This window comes from Artemia sp. Qi Xiang Cuo, chromosome 12, assembly GCF_049724085.1.
Source record: "Artemia sp. Qi Xiang Cuo chromosome 12, ASM4972408v1, whole genome shotgun sequence".
Lineage (NCBI taxonomy): Eukaryota > Metazoa > Arthropoda > Branchiopoda > Anostraca > Artemiidae > Artemia > Artemia sp. Qi Xiang Cuo.
In genome coordinates, this window is record NC_142805.1 from 54,754,670 (window position 1) to 54,771,260 (window position 16,591).

Consider the following 16,591-nt stretch of genomic DNA (forward strand, 5'->3'; position numbering starts at 1 on the left):
TGGTGAGCAGAATCGAGGCACATTTTGAGGAATATAATTGATGGCATTCTGCTCAGCATGGTTTCTGTAAACGGCGATCCTGTAACACGCAACTTCTGGAGGTGACTCATGATTTTCAATTGATGGTGGATAATAGTATTTTGTTTGATTGTATTTATATTGACTTTTCCAAAGCATTTGACAAAATTTCCATCCCACTTCTGATAAACAAATGTCAACTATATGGCATTGGCCCATGAACTAAAGCATGGATAAGACATTATCTTACAAATAGAACCCAAGAGGTTGCAGTAGGTGATGCTCTGTCACTACCTATGTCTGTCATAAGTGGAGTTCCACAAGGCAGTTGTCTTGGGCCAGTACTCTTCTGCTTTTTTATCAATGATTTGCCATGTGTTGTTAGGAATTCGACTTTAAACATGTTTGCAGATGATGTGAAAATCTACAGGTTGTGTGAAAATCTACATGAGTGAACATGAGATTTCTTTACTTCAAGAGGATTTGGTTGGTCTAGGCTTGTGGTGTACTGCAAACTCTATGTTCATTAATGAAACCAAGTGCAATGCTGTGCACTATTTGCGTAGACTCCCTCAACATTACCATTACTTTGTTGATAGTAAACCAATTTCAATCGTGGAATGTGTTTGACACCTTGGGGTTTGTTTTGATTCAAGTCTCAAATTTGATAAACATGCATCAGATATCACCCATAAGGCAAATTACCAATTACTATATTTAAAGTATAAATTTTCTAAGTTTAATCTTCGTTCATTGATTTCATTTAATGTATCCACTGTACATCCAGTTTTTGAGTCTTGCTCATCAGTATGGTATCTCCTTAATAAGAGAGATAGAGAAAGGGTTGAGAGAGTGCAATGTAGGGCCACCAAACTCATACCTTATCTGAGACATATACCTTACCACCAGAGAATACAGAGACTACAGTTGCCTAGTCTTCAGTTCCGACGTGATAGAGACGACCTAATAAATACATTCCATATTGTTAGGAACATTGACAATACCATTCCAACTCACTTTTTCACTTTTACAGAATATAGTAGTACCCTTCAACACCAACACAAAATTTACCCACCATGTTCACAGAAAGTATAAGGCCAAAACTCTTTTTCTAGCCGAGTGTGGAAGACTTGGGAGCCCACTTCCATCAGAAATAGTTGCACGTACCACGGTCCAGTCTTTCAAAAGCAGTTTAGCCTCTACAGAGTTCTATACAAGGTATCATCACATCCGTTTTGACAATATTTTTACTTTTATATTAGCTGATTTGTGGCCAGTATGTTTTCAGTTATTTTGTAGGCTTACTTTTCGGTATGTTTCAATTATTATCAGAAATATTTCAGCTAGTTTGGTATGCTACTGTATATTTCAATTATTATGTTTTCAGAGTGTGTTACTTTTCATAGAATTGTACGTCTGTATTATGTCGTCAACATTGTCATAAACTTTTTTTTATAATTGTTTAGTGCAACAAGCTTGATAAAGCTTACCGTACTTTGGTACTAATAAATAAATAAATAAAAAGGCATATCTGAAAAATCTTAGGAATGGCTAAGGGTATTAACTTGAAACTTTCAGAGCTACTGCTACAACTTCAACAACAACTACTTGGGACAACAAATACTTACAACTGTGACTTCTTGTGATTTCAACTATGATTATTTGCAACTACAACTCCAGCTACCTGTGACTGCAACTACTTGCAACTATGATTGTTGCTACTTGTAACCACAACTTTTTTCAGAAAATGTTGAGGGGGGTATGAAACAGAATAAACCACACTATATGAATGCTGGTTGTCAAAAGGCCATATCAGCAATATCTCAGCTGAACAGCTTAGGATATTAATTTGGAACTTTCAGGGCACGTTAGGAGCCCAGGTCTCCAAAATGGCTTAGGGTATTAAGGTGAAACTTCCAGGAAATGTTGAAGGGTATGGTAAAAAAAAAAAAAAAATCAAAATACACTATGTTGTCAAAAGTGTATCAGCAATATCCCCAAAAGACTTCCAACCAAAATTTTGAGACAGCCATTTTGGTCAAAATAGTCTAAACCCAAAATAAATAGCATTTGGGGATTACATAGTCCCCCACAGCCCCTGAGGTAAGGGCTGTAAGTTATGCATATTACCCATTGTTTGCATATAAGGTTTTTAATTGGGAAAGGAGGTATGTTTGATCCTGGGTCCCCAAAAAGGTTGGATCCAGGATTTTTTTTCGGGGGGGGGGGTTACTAATTTTTTACTCAGTTTTCGACTAATTTTACTGATTTTTATCTAGGTTTTACTAATTTTCGACTCGGTGAAAAATTTCGGGGGGGTTCAAACCGGGTACCCCCCCCCCCAGGATACAGCCTTGCCCTCCCCCTTCAGCACTGATCACAGTTTTCAAAAAACCAATTTTGTTATAAATAGTCAAAAGGTCTAATAACTATGCTTCAGGGATACTATGCCTCCCACAGCCTCAGGGCGACGATTGTAAATGATGGAATTTGCATATGGTTTAAATGGAGGATTTATTAATAGAAAACAGGGCAAAAGTTTGATCCTGGGCGTATCCAAAAAGACTAAGGGTATTAAGAAGAAACTTGACAAGATAATGAGGGGGCAGTTGAACTGAATGGAAAGAAAATATATGCATCTAGGTTACCAAAAAAGTGTATTTGTAACTTCTTAGGATCAGCAAAGGTTATAAACTTGAAATTTCAGGGGCACTATTCCTACTACTGCTGTAACTATTTGTGACTATAAATATGGCTGCTTGCAACCATGACTACATGTGATTTCAACTAGAACAAGTTGCAACTGGGACTGCAACTATTTGTAGACTACCACTACTTTCAAGGGGTACTGCAACTACTTATGACTGTAACTTTGACTGCTTGCATCTGGTACTGCAACAACTGTGACTCTGATGAAGGTCACTTGAGATTGTGACAATTTGTAACTGCAACTGTAACAATAACTGTGACTACATGCAGCTGCTACTGTAATGTAACTGCAAACTCTGTGTTCATTAATGAAACCAATTGCAATGCTGTGCACTATTTGCGTAGACTCCCTCAACATTACAATTACTTTGTTGATGGTAAATCAATTTCAAGTGTGGAATGTGTTTGAGACCTTGGGGTTTGCTTTGATTCAAGTCTCAAATTTGATTAACATGTATCAGACATCACCCACAAGGCAAATTACCAATTACTATGTCTAAAGCATACATTTTCTAAGTTTAATCTTTGTTCATTGATTTCACTTAATGTATCCACTGTACATCCAGTACTTGAGTCTTGCTCATCAGTATGGTATCCCCTTAATAAGAGAGATAGAGAGAGGGTTGAGAGAGCGCAATGTAGGGCCAAGAAACTCATACCTTATCTGAGACATCCACCTTACCAAGAGAGAAGGCAGAGACTACAGTTGCCTAGTCTTAAGTTCCGATGTGATAGAGCCGACCTAATAAATACATTCCGCATTGTTAGGAACACTGATAATACCACTCCAACTCACTCTTTCCCTTTTACAGAATACAGTAGTACCCGTCAACACCAACACAAAATTTACCTACCATGCTCACAGAAAGGATAAGGTCAAGACTCTTTGTCTAGCCGAGTGTTGGGAACCCACTTCCATCAGAAATAGCTGCACAGTCCAGACTTTCAAGAGTAATTTCGCCTCTACAGAGTTCTATACTAGGTATTATCACAATCCGTTTTGAGAATATTTTTTCTTTTGTATTAGCTGATTTGTGACCAGTATGTTTTCAGTTATTTTGTAGGCTTACTTTTCGGTATGTTTCAATTATTATCAGAAATATTTCAGCTAGTTTGGTATGCTACTGTATATTTCAGATATTATGTTTTCAGAGTGTGTTACTTTTCATAGAATTGTATGCAATTATCCATATGCAAATTACCCATTGTTTGCATATAAGGTTTTTAATTGGGAAAGGAGGTATGTTTGATCCTGGGTCCCCAAAAAGGTTTAGGGTATTAAGGCAAAGCTTTCAGAAAATGTTGAAGGAACTGTCAAACAAAACAAAAACATACTATGTGCTGCTGGTTGTCAAAAGGGTGCATAGCAATATCCCAGGAACAGCTGAGGGAATTAAGTTGAAACTTTCAGAGTATATCAAAATAAGAAGTTGAAGCGTGATTGTGGAGCAACCAGCCACCTCTCTGCCCTTGTCTGATGCCCTCCCCCTTCAGCACTGATCACAGTTTTCAAAAAACCAATTTTTTTATAAATAGTCTAAAGGTCTAATAACTATGCTTCAGGGATACTATGCCTCCCACAGCCTCAGGGCGACGATTGTAAATGATTGAATTTGCAGCATGTTTAAATGGAGGATTTATTAATAGAAAATAGGGCAAAATTTTGATCCTGGGTGTATCCAAAAAGACTAAGGGTACTAAGAAGAAACTTGACAAGATAATGAGGGGGCAGTTGAACTGAATGGAAAGGAAATATGTGCATCTAGGTTACCAAAAAAGTGTATTTGTAACTTCTTAGGATCAGCAAAGGTTATGAACTGGAAATTTCAGGGGCACTATTCCTGCTACTGCTGTAACTATAAATATGGCTACTTGCAACCATGACTACATGTGATTTCAACTAGAACAAGTTGCAACTGGAACTGCAACTATTTGTAGACTACCACTACTTTCAAGGGGTACTGCAACTGCTTATGACTGTAACTTTGACTGCTTGCATCTGGTACTGCAACAACTGTGACTCTGATGAAGGTCACTTGAGATTGTGACAATTTGTAAGTGCAACTGTAACAATAACTGTGACTACTTGCAACCGCTACTGTAATGTAACTGCAAACTCTGTGTTCATTAATGACACCAAGTGCAACGCTGTGCACTATTTGCGTAGACTCCAAAGTTATGACTGTAACTTTGACTGATTGCATCTGGTACTGCAACAACTGTGACTCTGATGAAGGTCACTTGAGATTGTGACAATTTGTAACTGCAACTGTAACAATAACTGCGACTACTTGCAACTGCTACTGTAATGTAACAACTTGCAGCTGTAACTATTACTACTACTAGTAATGCTACTACTATAGCAAATGCAATTGTAAATAATATTGCTTCTTCTGCAGCTACAACTACAATTATTGGACTAAATCAGAAGAGTTTAGGCTTATTTGTCAAAATCACGCAGTACATCCAGGTTGTCAGAATGGCTTACCTGCAACATCTCACAAATGACTAAGAAAATTAAGTTGAAAATTACAGGGAATGTTTAGGAGGATGTTGAAATCAATAGGGGCGTTTTTTGACTCATCAATGTGCTAAGATCTTACATCTTTTGTCAGAAGACGCTTAAAAGTGAAATCTTTGAATAAAGATCTTACATCTTTGGTCGTTTTTATGCAAACGTCTTTCATCATTCTGCTCTGATCAGCGATCTGAGAACAATGATGAATAGATCATCAAAGTTCTCTCATAATTGTTCTATATGGCAAAACAGTGGCAGTCTTCATACTTTTTGCTAACATCAGTGAGCTGTAAGATCTTAGAACAAAGATGAGTTAAAAAACGATAATCTTTGCAGAAAGATGTAAGATCTAAGATCTTAGTGCTAAAAAACGGGCCTAATCAAACAAACTATGCACATTCCAGTTGTCAAAAAGGCCTATATGCAATATTTCAGGAATGGCTAATGTTAAAAAATTACTACAAACAGGAGTTTGTCCATTGCCAAATATTCAGTTTGACACCCAATCTATGGTTTATATTATGCACACCAAAACCATCCACAATTCTTGTGCTTGCTGGACTCTGTAGGAAGAGTAAAAAGTCAGCAACACTAAAATAAATTGGTTTCCTTTGCCATTAATATTCAATAAAAGTGAAATATGTACAAAAAAATACATTTTTAGCAAAATATCTTTAAAAATTTCTTGGAAAAAAACAGTTTTAATCCATCTGCTTATGCAGAGTAGATTTTTGCATTGCTTGAAACCCTTTCTCTCTTTTGGAAAAGTAAAAGACTAATTTTGATTTTTCCAGCACATTTCACAGTTCTCATTTATAAGTTGAAATCTTTCACTACTTTGCAGCATATAGTTCCTTTTTAAGACTACATGAAAATATCACCATAAAGGTTATAAAGGTTTGCCCCCCCCCCCCCAGAGGTTTTGATGATTTGGAAGGCATGGTTCCTTTTCTTCTAAATTGGAAGCTGGCCCACTGTCATTTTAGCACATGCTTAGATTGAGAGAAGTAAAGAGTTTGGTTCCTGTATACTTTGGAGTCAAAACATGTTTTCAGAGTTCATTTTATCCAGTTTTTATTGTTTCCTTGTGTGTAATTAGAGCTGCCATTCAAGAACAGCAAATGATCGGGATAAGGTTTTGGCCAAGTTGCAGTAGAGAAGACAGTGCTCTTAAAAAATATGCTCAGCAGAAACAGATGAAATCTGTTTCTGCTGGCTGGTAGGATTATACATTCTCAGACTCTTTTGTTTGTTGCCAAAACCCTTCTTTTAATGGTACCTTCAAACCACAACAATTAGGTGATTGATCAGATCAGGGGTCTCATCAAAACAGCCAGGGGAAGACTTATCATTCTTTGTCTGATAATCAAGTTTAGACTTAAACCACAGCAATTTTACAGACATAATCACAGTTTATATAATTATCCAGTATGATCTTTCCCTATCTCACCCATTATAAAAACCCAGACCAAGGTGCGAGTGCTCCAGAGAACGTTTTTGCAGATAGAAACAAAAGCGGAATCAGATCTTTTCACGGGTAGACAAGTCAGACTGTGATCTAATCGGAGACAAGTGGAAACCCGCTTTTACGAATAATGCACTTTGTTGGAAACAATCGGAAACAGACTAACCCGCTAATGCAGAAAGAAGTGGGAGGAGCTTTTTGTTCATACCGAGAATGAAGACCAGAAATGACCTGCGATAAACTTACTGGATAATTATATAAACTGTGGACATAATAAACTATATAAGAAAAATTGACACCATTTAAGTGATCTTTTTCCAAAGCTAGAGCTTACCATTGAACATACCGGCTGTGGCATGGGGAGTAAAACACTCAAAACCAAATGAGTGATCGATTTGTAAATGGAAGGGGAATGTTGCAGTCATTTGTTTAAACAGAAAACCAGAAAAAAATATATAAAGTAAAAGGTAAAATAGCTAGGAAATAAATGAAAAGGGCCTTTTAATGCTCAGAAAAAGGGTTAGCCCACAATTTCAGTTTCTTCTCAAAACTCCATTTTCAGTATAGATCCTCTCTCTCTTCTTGAAGTAGCTTACAACCTATACAAAATATAGTCCCTTATCTCATAGTACCCAAAGTGTCTTATAAACACACAGCCTTTCATTATTTGCCACCAACTTCACACAATTTTGCAAAAGCAACAGTAAAATCAGGCATTGGTGTTTTTTTCGGTAAATTTTCTGCTTAAAATAATAGGGGAAAAGGGGGCAACACCATACAGTGGTGACTCTATATATTGGACCTCTCATCTAAAGTTTTGGATCTAATCCAATCAAACAATTCCTACTAGATGCCCGTCATGTAACCACACATCTGCTGCAAGTTTTAGATTTTTAATAAGAGAAACAACTGAGTGAAGAGGGAAAGAAATTTGTATATGCTCATTGGAAATCATTACACATGTAGTCTTTGTCAAATATAGCTGCAAGGTATTGCAGCTCTTAGGCTGTAAGTTAGCAGGATCAGATGGGGTATGCCCCTGCTATTTGCAAGGCAATTTTATCAGTAACATGTTGGGCCATTATCTACAAAAAAAAAAAAATCAAAATGGTTTCAGTAAGGGACGACTCCAGATGGCTTTTTGGTGGTGACTCTGAATGCTTTTTGTGGTGTCTGGCTTTACCCTTCACTGATGGAAGAGTTTCTTCTAACCTGGAAAATACAATTAGAAGTACATGGAGGTAGAAAATTGCAAAGTATTCCAGCTTCATTCTATACCTCAAAGCATGAAGTGGCATAAACTATGTAATTTCCATGTTGTTTTATTCAGATGCTGATGATTATAACTTTCTTTTACAGATGGTTTGCAACTTTATTTGAAAGGGGAGTTGTCTTCCTGATCCAGAATTAATCAGGCATGATGTTATTCAACTTGTAAATGAAATTCATCTTACTGAGCAACCAAAAAGGAATTTCCTTTGAAGAAGAGTACCCCAGTGGATGCCATGAAATGATACAAAGCAAAAATGCAAGATCTCAAGCAGAGTGGTACTAGTGGTAGCAATAATGACAATGACAGTGTTCAAAAAAAGCACTTAGCTTGTTTTTACTCCCAAATAACAGAAAGATCTGGCTGCATACCTATATAAAATGGTCATTGCTGAACCATGGGCTGACTCCCTATGCAACAAAAAAGTTAGCCTACTAATAGGCAATGACACTAATGATCAAATTCCTATCAAGCTGGGAACTGAACGAGAGAGCAGGAGTTGACTGTCTAAAAGGGTTCATCAAGCCAAATGTCAGTTTGCCATCAGAAAACCTGAAAATACAGGCCAGGCTTGTGCTGCTTGTTCTTGTTCAACAATTGTCAGAACCATATTTCAGTAGAAGTTGCATTGTCCAAAGATATTGACATCTACCACCTCATCTTTTCTTCCTATTGCTCCACTTGTTTCCAACTTCTTAATGTTTCAGTGTATGCACCATCAAAACATACCATCAGGGAGTTGTTTGACAATTGGATGCAGTTAGCTCTGGTCAGAGAAATTCAATACATGAAATAGCAAAGTTGTGCAAGCATACCTTTCAGGAAAAGCTGAATTCTCAAAATATCACAGTTGGTTTCAAGAAGGCAGGAATTTGGCCTTAAAATCCAAATATTTTTACAGAAGCCAATTTTCTGCAAGCTGAAGTGACAAACTGCTCAGACCCAGCTGAACAGAATGCCCAAGATCCTCCCAATACAGGTGATCCTCCCCCTGGTTCAGTTTATGCTCAATCTCCTGTCTTGATGGATCAACAACAGTCAACACAAAACTTGCCTATGGCCCTAGCTCCTGAAAGCATCAGACCATATTCAAAGGCAAAAATGCAAGTGGGCAAAAACTACAGGAAAGGCAAAAGTAAAATTACCCCGTAAATGCCAGAAAAAAGAGCACTAGAAGCAGAGACTGAGATAAGGCTTGCTAGGAAAATGTTGAAGGTTTCATTCATTGCTGACAAAACTAGGCGCATCATTTCAGACATAGATATGCAGCTCAATGACAAGTCCTTACATGGTGGAAGTATTAGTGAGTTTAAGACTGATGAAGAATTTCCTCAGGGAAATTTTGTGTTTGTAAGGTCTATGCTGGGAAAGAAGCAAAACTCTGCTGTTTACTATATTGGTGAACTGAAGAAATAAGTGGCAAAGTAGCAAAAATAAACTACCTGTGCAAGTCTGGTGGGAATTTCATCTTCCCTGAATGTCAAGATTGTTCAGAAACTGACTTTCAAGACCTTATCATGAAGCTTTCTGCACTGGTTTCAGTAGGAAGAAATGTTACATTTAACTTGTATATTATCTGAATAATTATAATTGTGAAGAAATCTTGAAGACATCATACATTTTAAAGACATACATTTTGAAGACATTTTCAAAGACACTTGAAGATATCATACATTTTCAAGTCACACTAAGGAACAACTTTATGAAAGTCATTGAAAAAATCACCAAGAAAAGTAAATAATTAATCTATTTATACATGTAAAAAGGAAGTATGTATCTTTAGAAATATACCTTGTAGGGGTCAAAAACCTCAAAGCATATGGCTTTGCCCTATATTTGGAATTAGGATAGATTTCTGGTCCTAAAAGTATGTCTATTTCTTTGCTACCTTAGTACTATGTTAATTGTAGAATTAGTCATTTTTTCTATTATTGGTGATTTTTAGTTGGGTTGTTGATGATTCTTTTTTCTGTGGTGGCAACCTTGGGTGGATGCATTGTCAGAGTAGCCACTACAAAACATTACAGAAAAGAAATGTAAAATGAGAATCTTGTAATAGGACCTACCAGTTTTATTTCATTAAGATGTTTGAGTTAGCATATGGGAAATTCATTTATTTATAAAAATGAAAGTGGTTTACACCTACATCTTGAGGGTTAAACTCCTAAACTAAAAGTGTTCTTTTCTTATCCATAGCTCTAATGTAATCACTGAGGCGAAAACTGGGTTTTATCAAGTCAAGATTAGAGCTATTCATTATAGCCTATAGCATATTCCAAGATAAAAAAAAAAAGTTAAATGTCTATAAGATTTCATAACTGACATAGGGACAAGATGAACAAACTACTTGATTTCTGTAATCTATTATAATATGAAAATTCTGCTATTTTTGTGCTTTCTTTTAGTTTTTATAATTGCCTTTGGCTACGCATGGGATCATCAAGGGGGAAAGTGCATTAGTAACTAAATCAACTATGATATTATGAAAGCATAAAAAGCTAATTGACAAGTATTAACTTTTTTAAATAATTTAGTAAGGAAGGAAGTGAATGCATAACTTGATACTTTCTTATGCTCTTTCCAAACTCAGTTTTTGTTTCTCGGAATAATTCCATTTTGAGCCCTTCAAAGGTCCTATTTTATTTTTGTCTTGCATAAAAAAGCAATCATTACTAGAAGTGGGTTTAAAAAGTAATTAAAAACATACTATTTATTTATAAATCAATTATTCCACAGTAATATCTTCCAAAGGCACCAATTTACAACAATGTAATTCCAAATAAACTTAATTTATAAATATCATCCTTAAAACTTTCAAGCATTTTCAATCAGCTAAATAAAATCCTAAAAATTTTTGGAATTATGCCTTAGATAAAAAGCCTGGAAGACATTCAGTTACCCAGCTGGCACACAATGGCTGTATAATTGATGATCCCCAAGCAATAGCAAACTCCCTTAGTATTCAATTTGCCTCTATCTTTACACCTGGCTGCTCTGCTCCCTGGTCCCCCCAAATATGACATCATAAGTGTAATGCCACCTACTCCTATCAATAGAGTTAACCTTGAAACCCTCAACCTTGAACAGTGAAACCCAAACAAATCAGTTGGATTTGATGGCATTTCCCCTCAACTTCTAAAAGAAGCACAGAAGTCTCCAGAAGTCTCTAGATTTAAACTGTATACTTGCAGAATGGAAGTTAGCACATATTACCCCTGTGCATAAAGGTGGTAACAGAGATGAGACAGTTACCTACAGACCAATCAGTATCACCTCTGCTTGGGAAAAATACTTGAAAGCACAAGTCAATTCTGCAGTCATTCAAATTCTGACCCAAAATAAGCTGTTGTCCCCTAGCCAGCATGGTTTCCTTTTTGCTAGATCAGTTGAGACCAACATTATTGACACATATGAATATGTCACAATACTTATAGAAAAGGATTTCCCAGTTGACATGATTTTGTTGGACTTTGTTAATGCATTTGATAAGGTGTGCCATGGGTGACTGCATATCAAGCTTGAAGCTATTGGTATTAATACAGAAACTATTGACTGGGTGATGCTTTTCCTTAGTAATAGAAAAAAAGCAGTTAAAGTGTTTGGGGATAATGGAAAGTCAGACTCTTGGTATATTTCTTGGTATATAAGAACTTATCCCACATCTCTCTTCAAGGACAAGAGGACATAATCAAAAACTTTTCAAGGAGCATGCAAACTCAAGATTACATAGAAAATTCTTTTCTAGTTGGGTGGTGAATCTATGGAGCTTGTTAGACCAGGTAACAGTCTCTTCTACCAGTATTGAGTCATTTAAATCATCAGTTGACAAGGAATGGTGCAAAAAGCCCTGGTAATTATTTTGGGACTCACCTGATCAATTTAAGGTAATTTTAATTTTTTTCTTAGTTTAATTGTTGTGAATACATTGTGCAATTTAGCTTTTTTTGCATCAGTTTTGTTAAAGGAAAACAATTAGTTATTTTTCACTCAAATTCTGCATTTACTCTTAATTTTTGTGTCTGCTATTGTTATGTTATGACAAGTTTATTGTAAAGATAATGCACCCTACAATAGAAGCATGAGTAAAACACTAGGGATTAAAATACCTTTTCTAAATTCAAATGCTAATTGAGTTAGATTGTATGCATTTGGAGTGAACAAATCAATGCCTTTGGTATACAATACTTTAAAGTAATTGATTTAACAATGAAATTGTGAGTATTTACCTAACTTTTTAACTTTACATCATAGTCTAAACACTATGCACAAGGTAATAAGTAACTTTTTTGGGGCCTTAAATGGAATTTGCCCCATAAGCTTATACAGTAATAAATCTTTTATTTCTCAGCAATTGGCTTACAATTTCTGCACTTCCAATAACTTACATATACCTTAAAGGCCTACTCCAACAATACAGTCTGACTTCAATCCTCTGATAGCTTGTAACATGATTTGGAACACTCTCCTAGAATTTGCATTAAGCTACTACTTGTTTGGTATCTTCAAAAAGTATGTTAAAAAATTTATTGCTAATAATTAAGCTTTTTCTAGTTCCCTGTTTAGTTGATGTCTCCAGATTGTGTCTGCAATTTATTTGTGTGGGTAGTATCATATACTACTCCACTGCCTAACTTGGATTTTTTTTTTATTTATTTATTTTTGGGGGGGTATTGTTTAGGTTAGTGACATGAGTGTATAATTTCAAAAATGTTAAATGGATGTATTTGTTTCATTTTTTGTTTCTTTTCTTGCCTGTTTTCTACCTTATTCAGGTATACATGTCATTTCTAAATACCCTTGAAATCTTAGAAATTCTGGGAATCTTGGTGTTACAAATAATCCCTAAGCACTCATAGCTGGTCAAACAACTAGAAACAAACCTAGCCTCTTCTTCCCTATTTCCCTACTACTAGCATCTTACTGCAGCACCAAGCCACCTGATCCCAATACAGCTGTGCATGCTCCTCTTCCATCCCAATCCATTCAAAGCCTCCCTTTTTACGCCCACCCATGAAGTTCCCATTTCCTTTAACTCTTTCTTTATGACGTCCTCTCATCCCCAAACAAGGAGGACCTGCTTTCCATTTAGCCCTAGACAGTTGGCCAAAAAGAACAATCTTTGGAAATCTGTCATCCTTCATCCACACAATGTGCCTTAGCCACCTCAACCTTTCTTTCATTATAGCCCTAGAGAGCAGTACTGAACCACATTTTTCGTATAGCCTATTCTGTGAAATACGGTCAGTCAGCTGGGTAACCAGAACAACACTTAAGCAATTTCTCTGGAACACATCTAGCAAATCTTCATCCACTTTTTGGAGAACCCATGCTTCAGAGCCATATTTGACCACTGTCATCACTGTAGCTTCTAATATTCTAATCTTGGTTTGCAGACTTATCTTCCTATTCTTTCAAACTTTTTCTAACTGCAAAAAAACACCCTGAGCCTTGGCTATTCTGCTTTTGACATCTTCCCTGTTCCCACCATCTTTACTAATAATACTACCAAGGTAGGTTAAGCTGCCACCCTGATCGATCTTTTCGTTACCCAACTTCATCTTTTCATTTTCACTTATTCCTAGCCTTACTGATTTAGTCTTCTTAACATTAATTTTCAAACCTATTCTAGCACCCTGAACTTGCAAAACCTCTAAAAGTTCATTGATTTTTCTCAGACTTTCATCTAGGATGCTTAAACCATCAGCACAATCTAAGTCAAGGAGACTTTTTCCTCCCCATTTGATTCCATGGTCTCCCATTGCCTTTCCTGTGCTCCTTAAGACAAAGTCCATCAAAATAATCCATATTAAGGGGGATAGAACACAACCCTGCTTAACTCCTGATTTAATAAAAAACCAGCTGCTAACCTCATTTCCTACCCTAACTGCAGCAGTGTTATTCTTGTAAATACCAATAATCACTTCAATGTATTTGTCTGGTATACCATACAGGGATAAGGCCTTTACTAAAGATCTTCTATCAACAGAATCAAATGCTTGCTCATAATCTATAAAACTGATGACCAAAGGTGTTTGAAAACTTCGGCACTTCTCAATTATTAACCTAAGAGTGAAAATTTGGTTGACACATCCTCTACCTTTTCTGAAACTGCACTGTTCTTCTCTTAAAGCTTTATCTACAGCATCTCTAAGTCTAAAAAGTATCATATTACTAAGTAATTTACTACCTACAGAGACCAGACTAATCCCTTGATAATTACCACACTCACTTTTATCTCCTTTCTTTTAAATTGGTTTAATTTAGGTTTTCCTAAAATCGCTAGGAAATTTCCCAGTTCCAAAAATCATATTCATAATCTTCAGTAACTTATTTCTAACCTCAGAGCCACCATATTTAAGAAACGCATTTACCACACTATCTGCACCTGGAGCTTTATTATTTTTTAATCCTTTTAGTACTATTGCTAATTCTTCCTCACAAAACAAATCTTCCTTCACATCCAATGTATCACAAACTAACCTCATTTATTAGGCAACTCAAATATAAACTGTTTTCCTACCATTTCAAGTTTTTCAAATGCTGTCAACAAAAATAGCACTGAATTTTCCAATTCAAAACTTTGCTGTCAACAATTCAGGGTATATATTTGCAAATTAGGGGGGTGGGTAAATTTGCAGTTCATAGGAATCTAAACAGCAGTTTAAGACCAACAGTGACTCTTAGTTTCATTATGGTACACTGTATGTGTGGGAGCTTTTGTCTTTTCTTCCTTAGTAGTAGTAGTAGTAGTAGTAGGTGACAGTGCCATCAACTTCTGCAGAGTCTGTACTCATAAGGTTTTGGAAGTTTTTGGAATGCAATTTTGTAAGATCACAGGAAACTGATTTGCCTTAACCTGTGCAGACTATAGATTAAGTGATATAACAAACTTATTTAACATTTCTTATAAAGTTGGATATCTACCTGACAAAAAAACAAAACAAAAAAGACAACTAAATCTTGTGTTTAAAGAAATAGGAGAGGCATTAGACTTAAAAAAGGAAAAACAAAATATTTGAAAAAACAAGTAGGCCTAAATAGTAGGCTAACCTATCTGTTTCATTTTTTGTTTTGTTTCTTGCCTAGCCATAAAGCCTTACAGGGGAAACTAAGTTAAAGTGTTTGTTGTTGTTGCATGTAAAACATTGTGGAACTTGTTAAATACTTATTCTTTATTCTTATTGGTTATTTTTTCCTAGTAAATTCAATTCAAAAATTTAAGCAATTATTGAACTTGGGAAGATCATAAAAAAGCATCAAGTAGTGCATTCACTTTATTCCTAGTTAAAGTATAAAAAAGTATTAAAATTTACCAAAAAATCAAGTGGCATGTCCACCTAACCCTAATGTCTACCCTATAATAGAATCCCCAGAATAGGCCTATGTGCCAATATATCATTAAGACTATGCATAGGGCCATTTGAGAAAGGGAGTGCATTATCAAAATTTAATCATGATGTTTGGAAAGAACATAAAAGGTACGCTAGCCATGGTCTAGTCCAACACAGGAGAGAAAAAATTCTTCTGGATGAAACATGCTAATTCAAGAAAATAGTACCACTACACTTTTTTGTAAACCTAATGGTCTTTCCCAATATCATGCTTTTCTGACAATGTAATTTTTTGTTTGTGGCTAGGCTAACCAGGGCCATTGCATTAGGACATTTTTATGACAGCCTATCCTATCATGCTTAGGCCAACTATAAGACTTCCATTTCTTAGGCTGTCAGACGAAAATACCAAATTCTACTTTAACTGCAGCCTACCCTTGGCATTTGCCAGACTTCAACACCAAGCAGGTCCAATTATTTTTTGAATAGTTTGCGAGAAGTTTTTCCCTACGTTTAATAGATGACAGTTGATTTGGGTGATTATGGGCGTATAATATCCAATTGAAATATGGAAAACCTGTGGCAATTAATCATTATTAATATTGCGCTTCAGAGTTCAATAAGCTACGATTTATAGTATAATAATTTTAAAGTGAACCTGGGACAAAGAGAATTTCTATAAAGAAAATTTACAAACAAATAGAAAATTTTGCTGTCTCATAAAACATTTGAAACTAACTGAGAAAAATGTTAGCGGTACAAATAAATACTAATTCCAAGAATATTATAAAATAAATAATTAAAATATAAGTTGAATCTGCAAACCAAGATTAAAACAACAAAAATCACTACAAACAAGAGTTTGGCCTCTGCCCCCTTCTTTAGCTATTAAAGTCTAAAGACATCATTGTCGCTTTACTAAAAACTAATTATATTACACATATTTGTTTTGTCTTATTACAACATTGAAAATAAAAAAATACAGTAAAATAAACCTTGATCTGTTGATTTTTCAGCAATTAATATTGTTAATGTAATATTGATATTGCAAAACTGTTCAAGACACATATAGTTTTCACTACAAAAAAAAGTTTGGCTACTGCCCGTTTCCCTAGCTGTAAAAGTCTGAAGCTTACTGCGTAATGGGCGCTTTACTGAAAACGAATTATATTACACATATTTCTTTTGTCTTATTACAACATTGAAAATAAAAAAAATACAGTAAAATAAATCTTGATCTATTGAGTTTTCAGCAATTAATATTGTTAATGTAATATTAA

General features: G+C 35.5%; 1 protein-coding gene across 1 annotated transcript in view; it reads right to left on the minus strand.

The window, feature by feature from the left end:
- Positions 1 to 15,838, minus strand: part of LOC148946286 (TLC domain-containing protein 3A) — a 55,157-nt gene extending 39,319 nt beyond the window's left edge. Inside the window, exon 1 of the mRNA XM_089097925.1 lies at positions 15,747 to 15,838. The gene's annotated coding sequence lies outside the window, so the exon portion shown is untranslated. The remainder of the gene's footprint in view (positions 1 to 15,746) is intronic.
- Between the last annotated feature and the right edge of the window lie 753 nt (positions 15,839 to 16,591).